Raw genomic sequence first — 12106 nt, forward strand, 5'->3', positions numbered from 1 at the left:
TGCATTAACAGGCAGATTCTTAACCACTGCCCCAGCAGGGAAGTCCCTTCAGTGTTTTTAATAAACTACCAATCTGCAATTAGGAGAAGCAATGTGTGCAGATACATTGGTTCATGATTTCAGACATATAGAACATCTTGTAGGCCAGCATCCAACACCTCATAGGTGTTGTCTCAGTTGGAGGTTCACCTGGATCCTCAATAGGCCACTCTGTTGTGCTATAAGGCAAGCTGCTGGTTGAGGCATGGAGAGAGTATGAGATACCACTTCACACCCATTAGGATGGGCACTGCTAGTGTTGGAGGGTCTCCTGTGGAGGCAAGGGGTGGCTGTGGCTCACCGTGGGGAGGGGGACGCTGGCAGCAGAAGTTCTGGGAAGTACTCCTTGGCGTGAGCCCTCCCAGAGTCTGCCATTAGCCCCACCAAAAAGCCGGGTAGGCTCCAGTGTTGGGTCGCCTCAGGCCAAACAACCAACAGGGAGGGAACCCGGCCCCACCCATCAGCAGACAAGCGGATAAAGTTTTACTGAGCTCTGCCCACCAGAGCAACACCCAGCTCTACCCACCACCAGTCCTTCCCATCAGGAAGCTTACACAAGCCTCTTAGATAGCCTCATCCACCAGAGGGCAGACAGCAGAAGCAAGAAGAACTACAATCCTGCACCTTGTGGAACAAAAACCACATTCACAGAAAGATAGACAAGACGAAAAGTCAGAGGGCTATGTACCAGATGAAGGAACAAGATAAAACCCCAGAAAAACAACTAAATGAAGTGGAGATAGGAAACCTTCTAGAAAAAGAATTCAGAATAATGATAGTGAAGATGAGCCAGGACCTCAGAAAAAGAATGGAGGCAAAGATCGAGAAGATGCGAGAAATGTTTAACAAAGACCTGGAAGAATTAAAGAACAAACACTTAGAAGAATTAAAGAACAAACAAACAGAGATGAACAATACAATAACTGAAATGAAAAATACACTAGAAGGCATCCATAGCAGAATGACTGAGGTAGAAGAATGGATAAGTGACCTGGAAGACAGAATGGTGGGATTCACTGCCGCAAAACAGGATAAAGAAAAAAGAATGAAAAGAAATGAAGACAGCCTAAGCAACCTCTGGGGCAACATTAAACGCACCAACATTCTCATTATAGGGGTCTCAGAAGGAGAAGAGATAGAGAAAGGACCCAAGAAAATATTTGAAGAGATTGTAGTCCTGGGATGAACCTTTTTTTTTTTTTAGATTAATACATTTATTTATTTATTTTTAGCACCTTTAATTATTATTTATTTATTTATTTATTTATTTTTTGGGTTGTGTTGGGTCTTCGTTTCTGTGCGAGGGCTTCCTCTAGCTTTGGCAAGCGGGGGCCACTCTTCATCGCGGTGTGCAGGCCTCTCACTATCGTGGCCTCTCTTGTGGAGCATAGGCTCCAGACGCGCAGGTTCAGCAGTTGTGGCTCACGGGCCTAGTTGCTCCACGGCATGTGGGATCTTCCCAGACCAGGGCTCGAACCCATGTCCCCTGCATTGGCAGGCAGATTCTCAACCACTGTGCCACCAGGGAGGCCCTGGGATAAGCCTTTTGATGAAAAGTGGAAATCCTGGATTCTATGTCAGAAAACATCCACGTAGTGAGAAAGGTCACATTGCTCAAGAAGATGCCTACAAATCTGGATTGTTTCTATTAACAAGGCTTTGATTTTCTTTACATTCAAATGGAGTCAAGTTTCCTTTACTGCAAAAAGACTTATTTTGCACCTTCTCTGTGTCCCAGTTCTGTGAGATGCCATTGAAGTACAGAGCCTTGTCTCTGCCTTCAGAGATCACTCAGTCTCAGACAAAAGCTTTCTGCTTTATAGAACTCACTGAATGTGCATCACATACCTTCCACATATGAACCAGAGTGCTGAGTGCTGGGAAGCTTGAATATGAAGGACTCATTCCTGCTTAACACACCACTCCAAAGTTTAGTGGCTTGAAACAACCACTGTTTTATTTGCTCTGAATCCTGTGCCCTGACAACTTTGGCTGCACTGAGTTTGGTGGCCCTTCTGCTGTTCTCTCCTGGGACCACTGATGTGACTGTAGTCTTCTGGCAGCTCCTTTGGGGCTGGTTGGTCACAGGTGGCCTCATGTACATGTCTGGCAGCTGGTGTTGGGTGTCAATGGGACCACGTGCCTCCAGTAGGCTAGCTCATGCTTTTTCATGGGGAGACAGCATTTCAAGAAAGCAATCCCAGTGTACAAGTGACTGTTAAATCTGTGCTTTCATCCTGTTTACTAATGTTCTGTGGACCAAAGCAAGTCATGCAGTCAAGCCCAGAGTCAACAGAGGAAGAGACTATGCCAAGACATGGATCCAGGAGGTATCATTCACTGGGGGCCACCATTGTAACAATCAACCACAGGCTCTGACCCCCTGTTTGCCCATGCCGGTGTGGGGCTTGATGCTTCACATATGTTATTTTATTAAATTTATATGATAGTTCTTGGAGGTAGATATTATTATTCCAAGTTTTCTGAGGTTAGTTGAGTTACCTAAGTTCATACAGAATGTAAATGGCCAGGATTTTAACACTGAACTGTATAGTTCCATGGAACTATGATGGACACAGGCATGGACAAGCAACGATTTCAGGAACAAAAGATGAGATAAAGAATTGTATCAGGCAGGTGATGGTTGTTTAGCAGCTTAGTGTGTGTTAAAGGTTGATCAACCATAAGGGCTAATAATTCAGGAATGTCTTCAGTGAGTTCTAGAGATTTTAATTAGATCTTCCTACAAATGGGAAGCATCAGGCTTTGGTTATGAAAAGAGCTAAGTTCAAAATCTGGTAATGCTACTTCTAGTATGTGATTATTTAAATTTTATGAGCCTCAGTCATCTTCCTTTTAAAATTTTGTTCTAAGGATTTAATGATTGCATGTCTGTAAAATTCTGAACACAGCATTCGTACATCGATGGAATTCAGTAAGTGGCAGGCATGAATGATTTGAGTAGGAAAATGGCAGAGGAAAAAGGAGAGGGTATTGTAGGCAAGGAGAGCCATGCTGGGAAGCGAGAGGAGATCTGATAGCAGGGATGACCTTGGGCTCTGTCTGAGTGGTGAGAACTGCCAGTTTACAGCAGTGATCAATAGAAGGTAGCAAAGATTACATAAGATAAAGCTCAAGTTTGGAGGGCCTTGATGTCCAGGCAGAGGAGGTAAATTTGCCAAGTTGGAAAACAAGGATCCTATGGGCAGCCTTGGCACCTGGGAGTAACTAAGGTGTGCATGTGATTGCAAACTCAGGCATCCTCAGAGCCCAGTGGGTTTCCCACTATACAAGTTCATCCCCCTAGCCAAGCTTTTTAATCAGTTCAAATGAGTTTTTGCTTTAAGTCCCATAAACACAATAATTTGAGTTTCTTCAAACATTGGGAGTGAGCCTAATAGCAGAACGGCAATCCGCTTCTTTCTTTGTTAATGACCTTGGCTCACACCATGGGCACGACGATTCATATGGTCATTGTCAGTACAAAATTCAGGTTTCTTTTATTGATTGAATCTCTCTGTGAAGTACCAGACAGCAATGCCTTGGAGCAGAACAGAAGAGCCCGGTGTGCACATTTCTTCCCATTCTAAGGACAGATATCTGGTGTAGCTCAGAGGAGAATCCTACCTCTGAAAAAATGGGTATATCTTTGAGTCACCTTGAAAACAAAATACCACACCTACAGATGGCTGAAATGATAGAGACTGCTAACATCAAATGTTGGTGAGAATGTAGAGCAATTAGGACTATTATATATTGGTGATGGTGGTATAAAATGGTACAACCACTTTGGAAAACTCTTTGGCAGTTCTTCATGGAATGAAACTTACACCTACCCCTATGACCCAACAGTTTCACTCTTAGGTATTTACCCAAGAGAAATAAAAACTTATATCCACAGAAAGACTTGTACAAGAATATCTATAGCAGTTTAAAATAAATAATGGCCAGAAATCATGGCAGAAAAAGGGTTGAACTATTTGGGTTTGTCCTTATAATGGAACAGTCCTCAGCAATAAAAGGGAATGATCCACGATACATATAATGGCATTGAAGAATCTTAAAAAGTTATGTTACATGAAAGAAACCAGAACAAAAGAGTATGAAGTGATAATTCCATTTATATGAACTTCAAGAACAGGGGAGTATGTCTATGACAACTGACCAGAACATTGGCTACCTTTGGGGTGGGGATAGAATTGACTGATAAGGAGTCTAGGAGAATTTTTTAGGGTGATATAAAGGTTCACATTTTGATAAGGATGGTGGCTACATAAGTACATATATTTTTCAAATCTCAAACTGTAAACTTGAGATTGATGTATTGATATTTCATGGTTACATAAATATGACCTTGATTTTAAAAATCAAAGCCCATATTCTTAAATGTAGGAGACACTTGAAAGGAGAGCTTCCTTCATTGTGTTTGTGGTATAGAAACCAACCCATTGGGCTCAAGGTTTAAATTCCATCTGTACTGTATACTGTCTCCATGCTTTTGGGCTAGTTACTTAGCCTCTCTAAATTTCAGATTCCTCTTCTGAAATATAGGGAGAATATATTCATTTATTCTTTCAATCAATAATCCCAAGTGCCACTTACTGTGTAGATGCTGGGAATAGGATAGTGGACAAGAGAGACCCTTCCCTTCCCTAATGGATCCTACCTTCTAAGGCTGGTGCCTATAGGGGTTAAGACAACATCTGGAAATCCTGGTGGTGAAAGTTTGACATTTCGTTCACTTTTTTTCCAAAACACATTACAGGTAAACACTTAGGTTTGTGAACTTTTGCAAAGTTTACTTATTCTTGCAACATTTATTTATAAACCCCAATCTGAGGTTTATCCTATCTAATCTTTCATCACTATGTCAATTTTTGTATCAGTAAAACAGAAATATTCAAGTTGTGGAATCGTATAGTAGGTGCTCAGTTAGGTAAGTTTTCCTGAGACCCTCAACTTACAGGATTTGTCTAAATTTTTCCCATGGTCTTGCAATTTCGCTTTATAGGAAGGTGAGAGGTTCTCAACTTCACCCCACCCAACTCCTGTGTCATTTATGTCCCCATTTGTCAGCAGTGTTCGTGGCACTTACAGAGGTCCCTCAATTCTGACTGTCCTAATCTGAGCAATAGCCTTTCTCAAAGCATTGTGGGTAGATTGTTAAAATGCTGCTCAAAATTCAAAACCACCTACTTATTTCTATTTTAATCAATTTCAAGACTTAGGGTATTTTGTTTCACTATGAATTTTGATGTTACACTGTAAAAGTAGAGTTAGTGCAATATGCTTAGCAAAAACCAAAATCATAATCATTTTCTTTAAAGAATGTTATAGCTTAAAAACTAGTTTTTGATCTAGTTTAAGGAATATAACCTGAATTCCTTTACATTTCAGTGTCATATAAGATGTCGAAATGCAATGTTGTTAGATAAGAATAACTAAGATATTCTCCTTTCCCTGTAATTTCATCAGTATTATCTTCCCCCTTTTCCCCTATTAGTCAAATTCTAGCTAGCCTGGCTCTCCTAATTATAAGCTGGGCAGGGATCATAGGTTATTTAACTTCTCACTGTACTAGCTTTCTTTCCATAAAATGGTGACAATAACAGTACTTCTGCCTTGGGATTGTGAAGACGAAAGAACATAATATGTGGTGTAAAGTATTGATACTTTCCACATTACCTGGGACACAGCAAGCATTTAATAAATATATTAATAGCTGTTATTATTTTTATTATCCTTTGATTCAGTTAGGATTAGGGCAACTGTGAGTGACAGAATAATATCCCAAATCATAGTGTTTTAAACAAGTTGGAAGTTTAGTTATTGTTCACATGAATGTAGGCAATCCAGGGCTGGTATAGATGCACCAGGATCAATGAGGACCAATACTTCTTTCCTGAGTGCTGCCAACTTCAACACACAGGTCCTACTCCGTCCAAGATGGCTGATCCAGGTCTGGCCATCCTGTATCAGTGCACAGAAAGGAAGGGAAAAGGGAAGGGTATGCCCCCTTCCTTTAAGGGCATCTCCCAGTAGATGCACACAATACTTTAACCGACACCCCATTGGCCACATGGTCACACTTGTTGCTGGTGAGACCAGAATATATAGACTATTGTATTTTCTGGGCAGTCAAGCGCTTAGATAATATCAGGGGTCCAATTACTGAGAAAGAAGGGGACAACTAGCACCTTTGCTCTGTCACATTCTTTATAGCATAAACCATGTTCTTTTATGAAGTTGTCCTCAGCTACTTGGATTCCTTAGTTGTTTCTTTCCTCTTAGAACACTCAGGAATACACCATCCTGAGTCTGCCTTTTCTTATCACCAACACCACTACTATCACTGCCTCTGTCCAAGCCACCATCCTCTGGCCCAGGATTATTGTAGCGGCCACCAATGGGACTTCTGCTGCCACCATTTTTTCCACACAATAGGCAGAGTAAGCTTTTGAAAATGTAGGTCAGATCATGTCTCTTTTCTCTTCAAGACCTTCCAATGGCTTCTCATATTACTGCGAAGAAAATCTCAAATCTTTGCCCTGCCGTCTGAGATCTATAGGACCCGGCTCCTCTCTTACTGTGACTTTGTTGCCCTCCCCCTCACTATATATACTCCAGCCGCACCAGCCTCCTGGCTGCTTTTTCTACTCCAAAGGAAGGTACAATCTTTCCTTAAGGTCTTTGCGCTCAAAACAGAAAGACAAGCTCAGTGAGGCTAAGTTGCCCAAGGCCATGCTGCTTAGAAGTAATGGAGCCAGGATCCAAAACCAGGTCAGTCTGCCTACACGTTCTGTATCTTTTTATTCAACCCCATTGCATAAATGCTTAATGACTGCCTGATTGCTCAGTAATAGATTCTCTGGAGGCCATCAATCCGTTCTGAGAAAAGACTGCTCAGCATTTCTATGAGAGCCACAGGTTCTTTTGTGGGAGAAAACAAGGTCTTCTAGAATCTCTCTCTGCCAGAACCATTAGGAGCCCTTACTCTAGGCCCCGTAGCCATAGAAAATAATAAGCATCATCAGGCCTGAGGTCAGCAGAAGCAAATTGGATCAGCCATCTTCCTTTCATGGACCAAATGGAAAGATGCTCTCTGGGAGTTAAGGTTGGACCTCGTCAGGTCAGTGGACTCTTCTGCTGTTCTTTGTGCTGAATCGTTTCCATTTGGGGCAAGCAAAATTAGATACAGTTCTTATCCCATTCACGGAGTTGCCTCTTTTGCTGAGCATTGAAATTGATTTAAAAGAAATGAAAAGGAACATGCTTGCCCTTAAGGACTTCATTTAGATCAGTTGCTTAACCTGGGGAGAAGGTGGTTTTTTTGAGCTTCAGAGAATCTGAGATTCCTTTGAAATTATGTGTAAACTTTTGTGTGTCTAGATACGTGTATTTGTTTTTCTAGTGAGAGGAAACAGAGCTTTTATCAAGTTCTCCGAGGGGTTTAGCACTCCGAAAATGGTGAGAACTCCTGGAAATAAAAACTTCCCTAGATGCTTATTATTTATTTAGCACAGAGTATACACTCCATGTTATATCACTCCTTTTAATCCTCGAAACAACCCCGTGAGTTAGTATATTATCATAGTAATTTCATAGGTGCAAAAACAGGTCAGAGAGAATCAATTATTTTTTAATATCACACATAGATTTTAAGCCTGGGAATCACATTTCAAACCCAAATCTGTTATACTGCCAAGAATGGACTACGTTTTCATCTTGACATATATTTTACTAAAGCAGTCTGTAGACACATGGTTTTAAAAATTAAATAGTACTTTGTAAAAACGTTTTCTTCTGCTTCCTGCATTGTCTCTTTCCTTTGGATTTTCCCCTCATTCTTTGTGTTCATTGCTCTGTTTTATGTTGGAAACTTTGCTTAAATCCGTGAATCCTTGGTTACCCTTTGATATTAAAGATGTGCTGCCCAAACAGCTCATTACAAGCTCTGAGGGCAGGTAAAGCTTTTTGCCTCATGGGTCTCACCACTGGGAGATTGGGTAGCCAGCTGGCATTTTCACTTGAATGACCCACATGAGTTTCTAGAGTTTATTTTCCAGATCCTTTAAATTTCTCCAGGCAAGAACTTTCCAACTCCCTGCTTAGGGTGTATGAGACCTGCTGTTGGTAGAACGCGGGTAGCAGTTCTGGGTAGGTGGGAGGAGGGTGGGGAAGGGGACCTGATTCCTTAAGTACTCTATTATAAACAGAGCCCTTGTTTCCAATTCTATGCTTCACATACCTTCTTCAGGCACACATCCAACTTCTGAGCCTTTCTGGGGATCTGTGGGATAAACTAGCTCACCTTTCTTTGCTATGCCTCTCTGCAGGCTGCCATATCCTAGGTGTCTCCACTTTTAGTGTCGATATTACTACTTCTCCATTCAATTTCCGTCTTCCAAAATCGATTAAACTATCTCATCTATTTCACCTCTTCCATTTCCTTTAACCCCTGGAGTTGCACATTTTCTGTTCCTTCTTTGTCTCTTCAGATGGACTTTTTAAACAATGGATGTGGTCCTGCCACAATTCTAAAATGGAAGTTTCTAGGTTTGTTCTTCCCACTGTCATTCTACTACCTCTTGATATCTATCACATTCCATCCAGACTCTGAGAGGATCACAAGAAAAACCTTCAAGCGATTCTGCCCTTAAGTGTCTTATAGTCTATCCCCTGATGAAATCATGCCATAGACTATGCACCTCGGATATGACCAGGCGATTGCACATCCAAGAGGGAGATTACAGAGTGAGGGCTGGAAGTTTAGACTTTTCCTATGCAGAGGGATCCAGAAAGGTACACTTAGCGAGGTGGAGAGTGGTGTATCTAAAACTAGGGGAAAAATATGAGCAAAATCCTAAAGGCAGACAAGTTCAGGGAGAAAAAAGCAGTGTGTCTATCAGCTGACTTGAGGAAAGGAATGTAGGAAAGGAAGTATTAATATGCAGATCCCGATTCCGCTAGGCACCAGGTGGAGTCAGGTCCTGAATGTTTGATTAGAAGTTTGGGTATGATTTTGTCCTAAGATGAGACTCGTCACTGACATCCTACAAACAGATGGTATAAAGAGTGTCTATAAGAACTCTTATGAAGGGTATGGGGGGATTCCTAGAAGGGAAGGATTGGAGACCAGAGAGAGAGATGGAAACATTCTGGGAAAGAGGAGAAAATAAAACTTTGAGATGGGAAGGAAAGGAAATGGTTTGGCAGAAGTTGGGGGGGGGGGGTGAGGCAAAGGAAAGATTCCAGGAAAAGACTGGAAGTCAGAGTCAAAGAGGAGAAAACCAGGTGTGCCTGACTGCCGGATGGGAGGAGAGGGTGTCACTTAGGACTTAATAGGCTGGAAAAATCACTTAAGGGTCTTGAGGTCTGGACCAACCAGGGCATGTCACATGAACAGGGTTATATCCCAGATGCTGGTAAATCTGGGCTTTTCCATGAATCTTTATGATTTCTGCTCCGATTTTTGTCCCCTGCCCCTCCAGTTATCAAAGTGCAAACATATGTGCAAAATTTTAGAATAAGAACAAGATAATGTTGTTGATTTTGCAGTTCAGGCAAAATGTGAATATTGAACTGTATGCAGACAAGAGAATTTTCATGATCTATTCACATTCCAGATTACTTTTTTTTTTTTGCTGTTTTCAAAAATGAAGACTCTTCAACATTAATCTGCTTAGCAAATCTTATTAACTAAATTGAAAGCCTTGCAAACCTATTGCCAAGCATGTGAAAACTGTAGACTTTTCTTAACCTGTTATCCTGGTGTTCATCCTGTTGTTGTTTTTTTTTCCTACGTAGGTAGGAAACTTCTGAATATGTTGAAGCGCAAGGAATGAATGGCATTTTTTAGATGCATCTTAGTACTTATTTTTTTTCACTTTTCATAACTGCAAATTCCCTTTGAAAATGTCAGTCTGCACCCAGCCTCTCCACATTGGCCATTCCGAAGCTGCCCTCCAGCTGTCTGGGTAATGCTGCCTGGAGTGGAGCTGCCCTCTCTGCCCACCAGGGGGATGGGCAGTGCCTCCGTGGAGATTCTTAAATGCTTTTTCTGTGGACGGGTTTGCGCTTTCTTGGGCCCTCACGGGGAATCTTCCTGTAGGTCCCCTCTCTGAGTCGTGATTATGATTGAACCACTCCACCAATCAAGCCTCGTTCCGTATTTAATCAATCTCAAATTACCCGCCAAGTCGTTGCAGTTCAAATGTCAGTCTTGAAGCCTCCCTAACTCTTTCCATTGGCATTTAACATACCTTTTCTGTTTTTTTTTTCTTTTCCTCTTTTTTTCTGATTGTCCAGACTCTTCCCAAAATGTTTAAGCTTGTTGAGAAAAAGCATATTTTGTCAAGCATTTGCAGTCATATAAATAAGCTAATGAATCAGAAACGGGCTTGGATTTCCCCCTTTCACTGCAGGCATTAGAGCTCAGGTTTGGCTGTTGCTGGAAATGCTTGGTGAAGAACTCTGTCTGTCTCTGGAACTGTCTGTGGGAGGAGCCCTGCTCACCAGAGGGAGGCAAAGGGAATTGCTGTGCACCAGAGAGATGTCTTTTGCATAACAATTTAATCCATCCACTTGCTGGTGAATATTCATATCCTAGGGGTAGAAGTTTCAGAATTTACAAATTTGTGGAAGTAGGAAATGTAGATCATCATCAGGTAAATGTAATAGTTACTTCTCTGTTTTAAATGGCCAGGATCACCAAAACTGAGTTTCATTTTTCTCCTTTTGCTTTTGTTTACACTGAAATTAAGGCTGAAAGGTTATAGATACTGAACTATTGGTAACAGATATGCTCTGATGACTTTCATTTTGTGATAAATATGATTTAAAGTCAGTTTGCTCAATTATGATCTAAGTATTGTTTTTGTCTTAATGTTATAGCTAGCTCTATCTATGTTCTATCTGCATATTTCTCTATTAATCAGTAATCCATAAATAGATTAGATAGAACATTAGAGCTAAACCAATATTACTGATGCTAATGATATATATATACATAATTATTATAATATATAATGAATATATGTGTGTGTTTCATACATACACATGTCTAAAATCAGTTTTATGGGTGAATAATAAGTAAACTAAATTTGGAGTGCTTTAATTATATTAAGGCTTTCTAGAGAAAATGAAAAGAAAATTGCTATTTATTCATCTCTGTGGGAAAGAATTTGACTATATAACACATCTCATATATCATGTAATTCTCATAAAAACTCCGTGATGCAGATATGAGAAAACCAAATCACAGAGGGTGAAGGTCATTGCCCAAAATTGTTGAGCTGGGCTCAGGGTGTTTTTCTGTTTTACTAGAGAAATGTGGTCCCTCCATCTCACTATAAGAACAGAATTAGAGCTAAACTGTGTGCCATCCTCATCTCCTTTAGAAAGGAACACTCCTCTTTTTTATCTCAAGGTCTTGCACTGGATAACACTGCATCACTCTCAAGGTCTTGCATTGGTCTTATTTTGGATATCATGTGGTCACCCAAAGATCTACATGGATCACAGACTGGATGCATCCAGTAGATGTTCAAGGTACCACATTTGCTTTGGGGATTTAGAGTCTCAGGAAAGATCAGAGTTTTGGAGTGTTCTCATACTTTGGATCTCTAATCTGGAGAACCCTAGCTCCTGTCTCAGAGTTATCATTTTCACTACTTTTTTCTGGTTTATCTCTTCACTCAATGAATGACCACATCTAGGACTCATATTTCAGAAAAATAACTGAGCTCCGTACTCCAAGTCCTTACTTCTTATTATGCCACAAAGCAAGTCTTTTCTTTCTGCCTGGGGTGTCCTTCCCACATTATCTGCCTGGTGAACTAATCATCCTTCAAGGACTCTCTCTACAGCCACCTCCTCCAGGAAGCCTGCCTTCTCTGAAATTCCCAGACATAGTCAGCATCTCAGCTCCTACTGCATTGCAAATCCTTCTCTGATATCCCACATATATTTACTCAGCACCTAGTATGTTAGGTACCATGGAGGTTCCATTAGCATGAGTTACTCTGTAGTGTAATGCTTTCTTTTCTGTCTCCCTCACATGGCTTTA

General features: G+C 41.0%; 1 protein-coding gene across 21 annotated transcripts in view; it reads left to right on the forward strand.

The window, feature by feature from the left end:
* The window catches only part of LDB2 (LIM domain binding 2), a 400597-nt gene that overhangs the window by 78196 nt on the left and 310295 nt on the right, over window positions 1–12106 (forward strand). The gene's annotated exons all lie outside the window — the stretch shown is intronic.

The sequence above is a fragment of the Balaenoptera physalus genome, assembly GCF_965194825.1.
Source record: "Balaenoptera physalus genome assembly, chromosome: 5".
NCBI classification, from domain to species: Eukaryota; Metazoa; Chordata; class Mammalia; order Artiodactyla; family Balaenopteridae; genus Balaenoptera; species Balaenoptera physalus.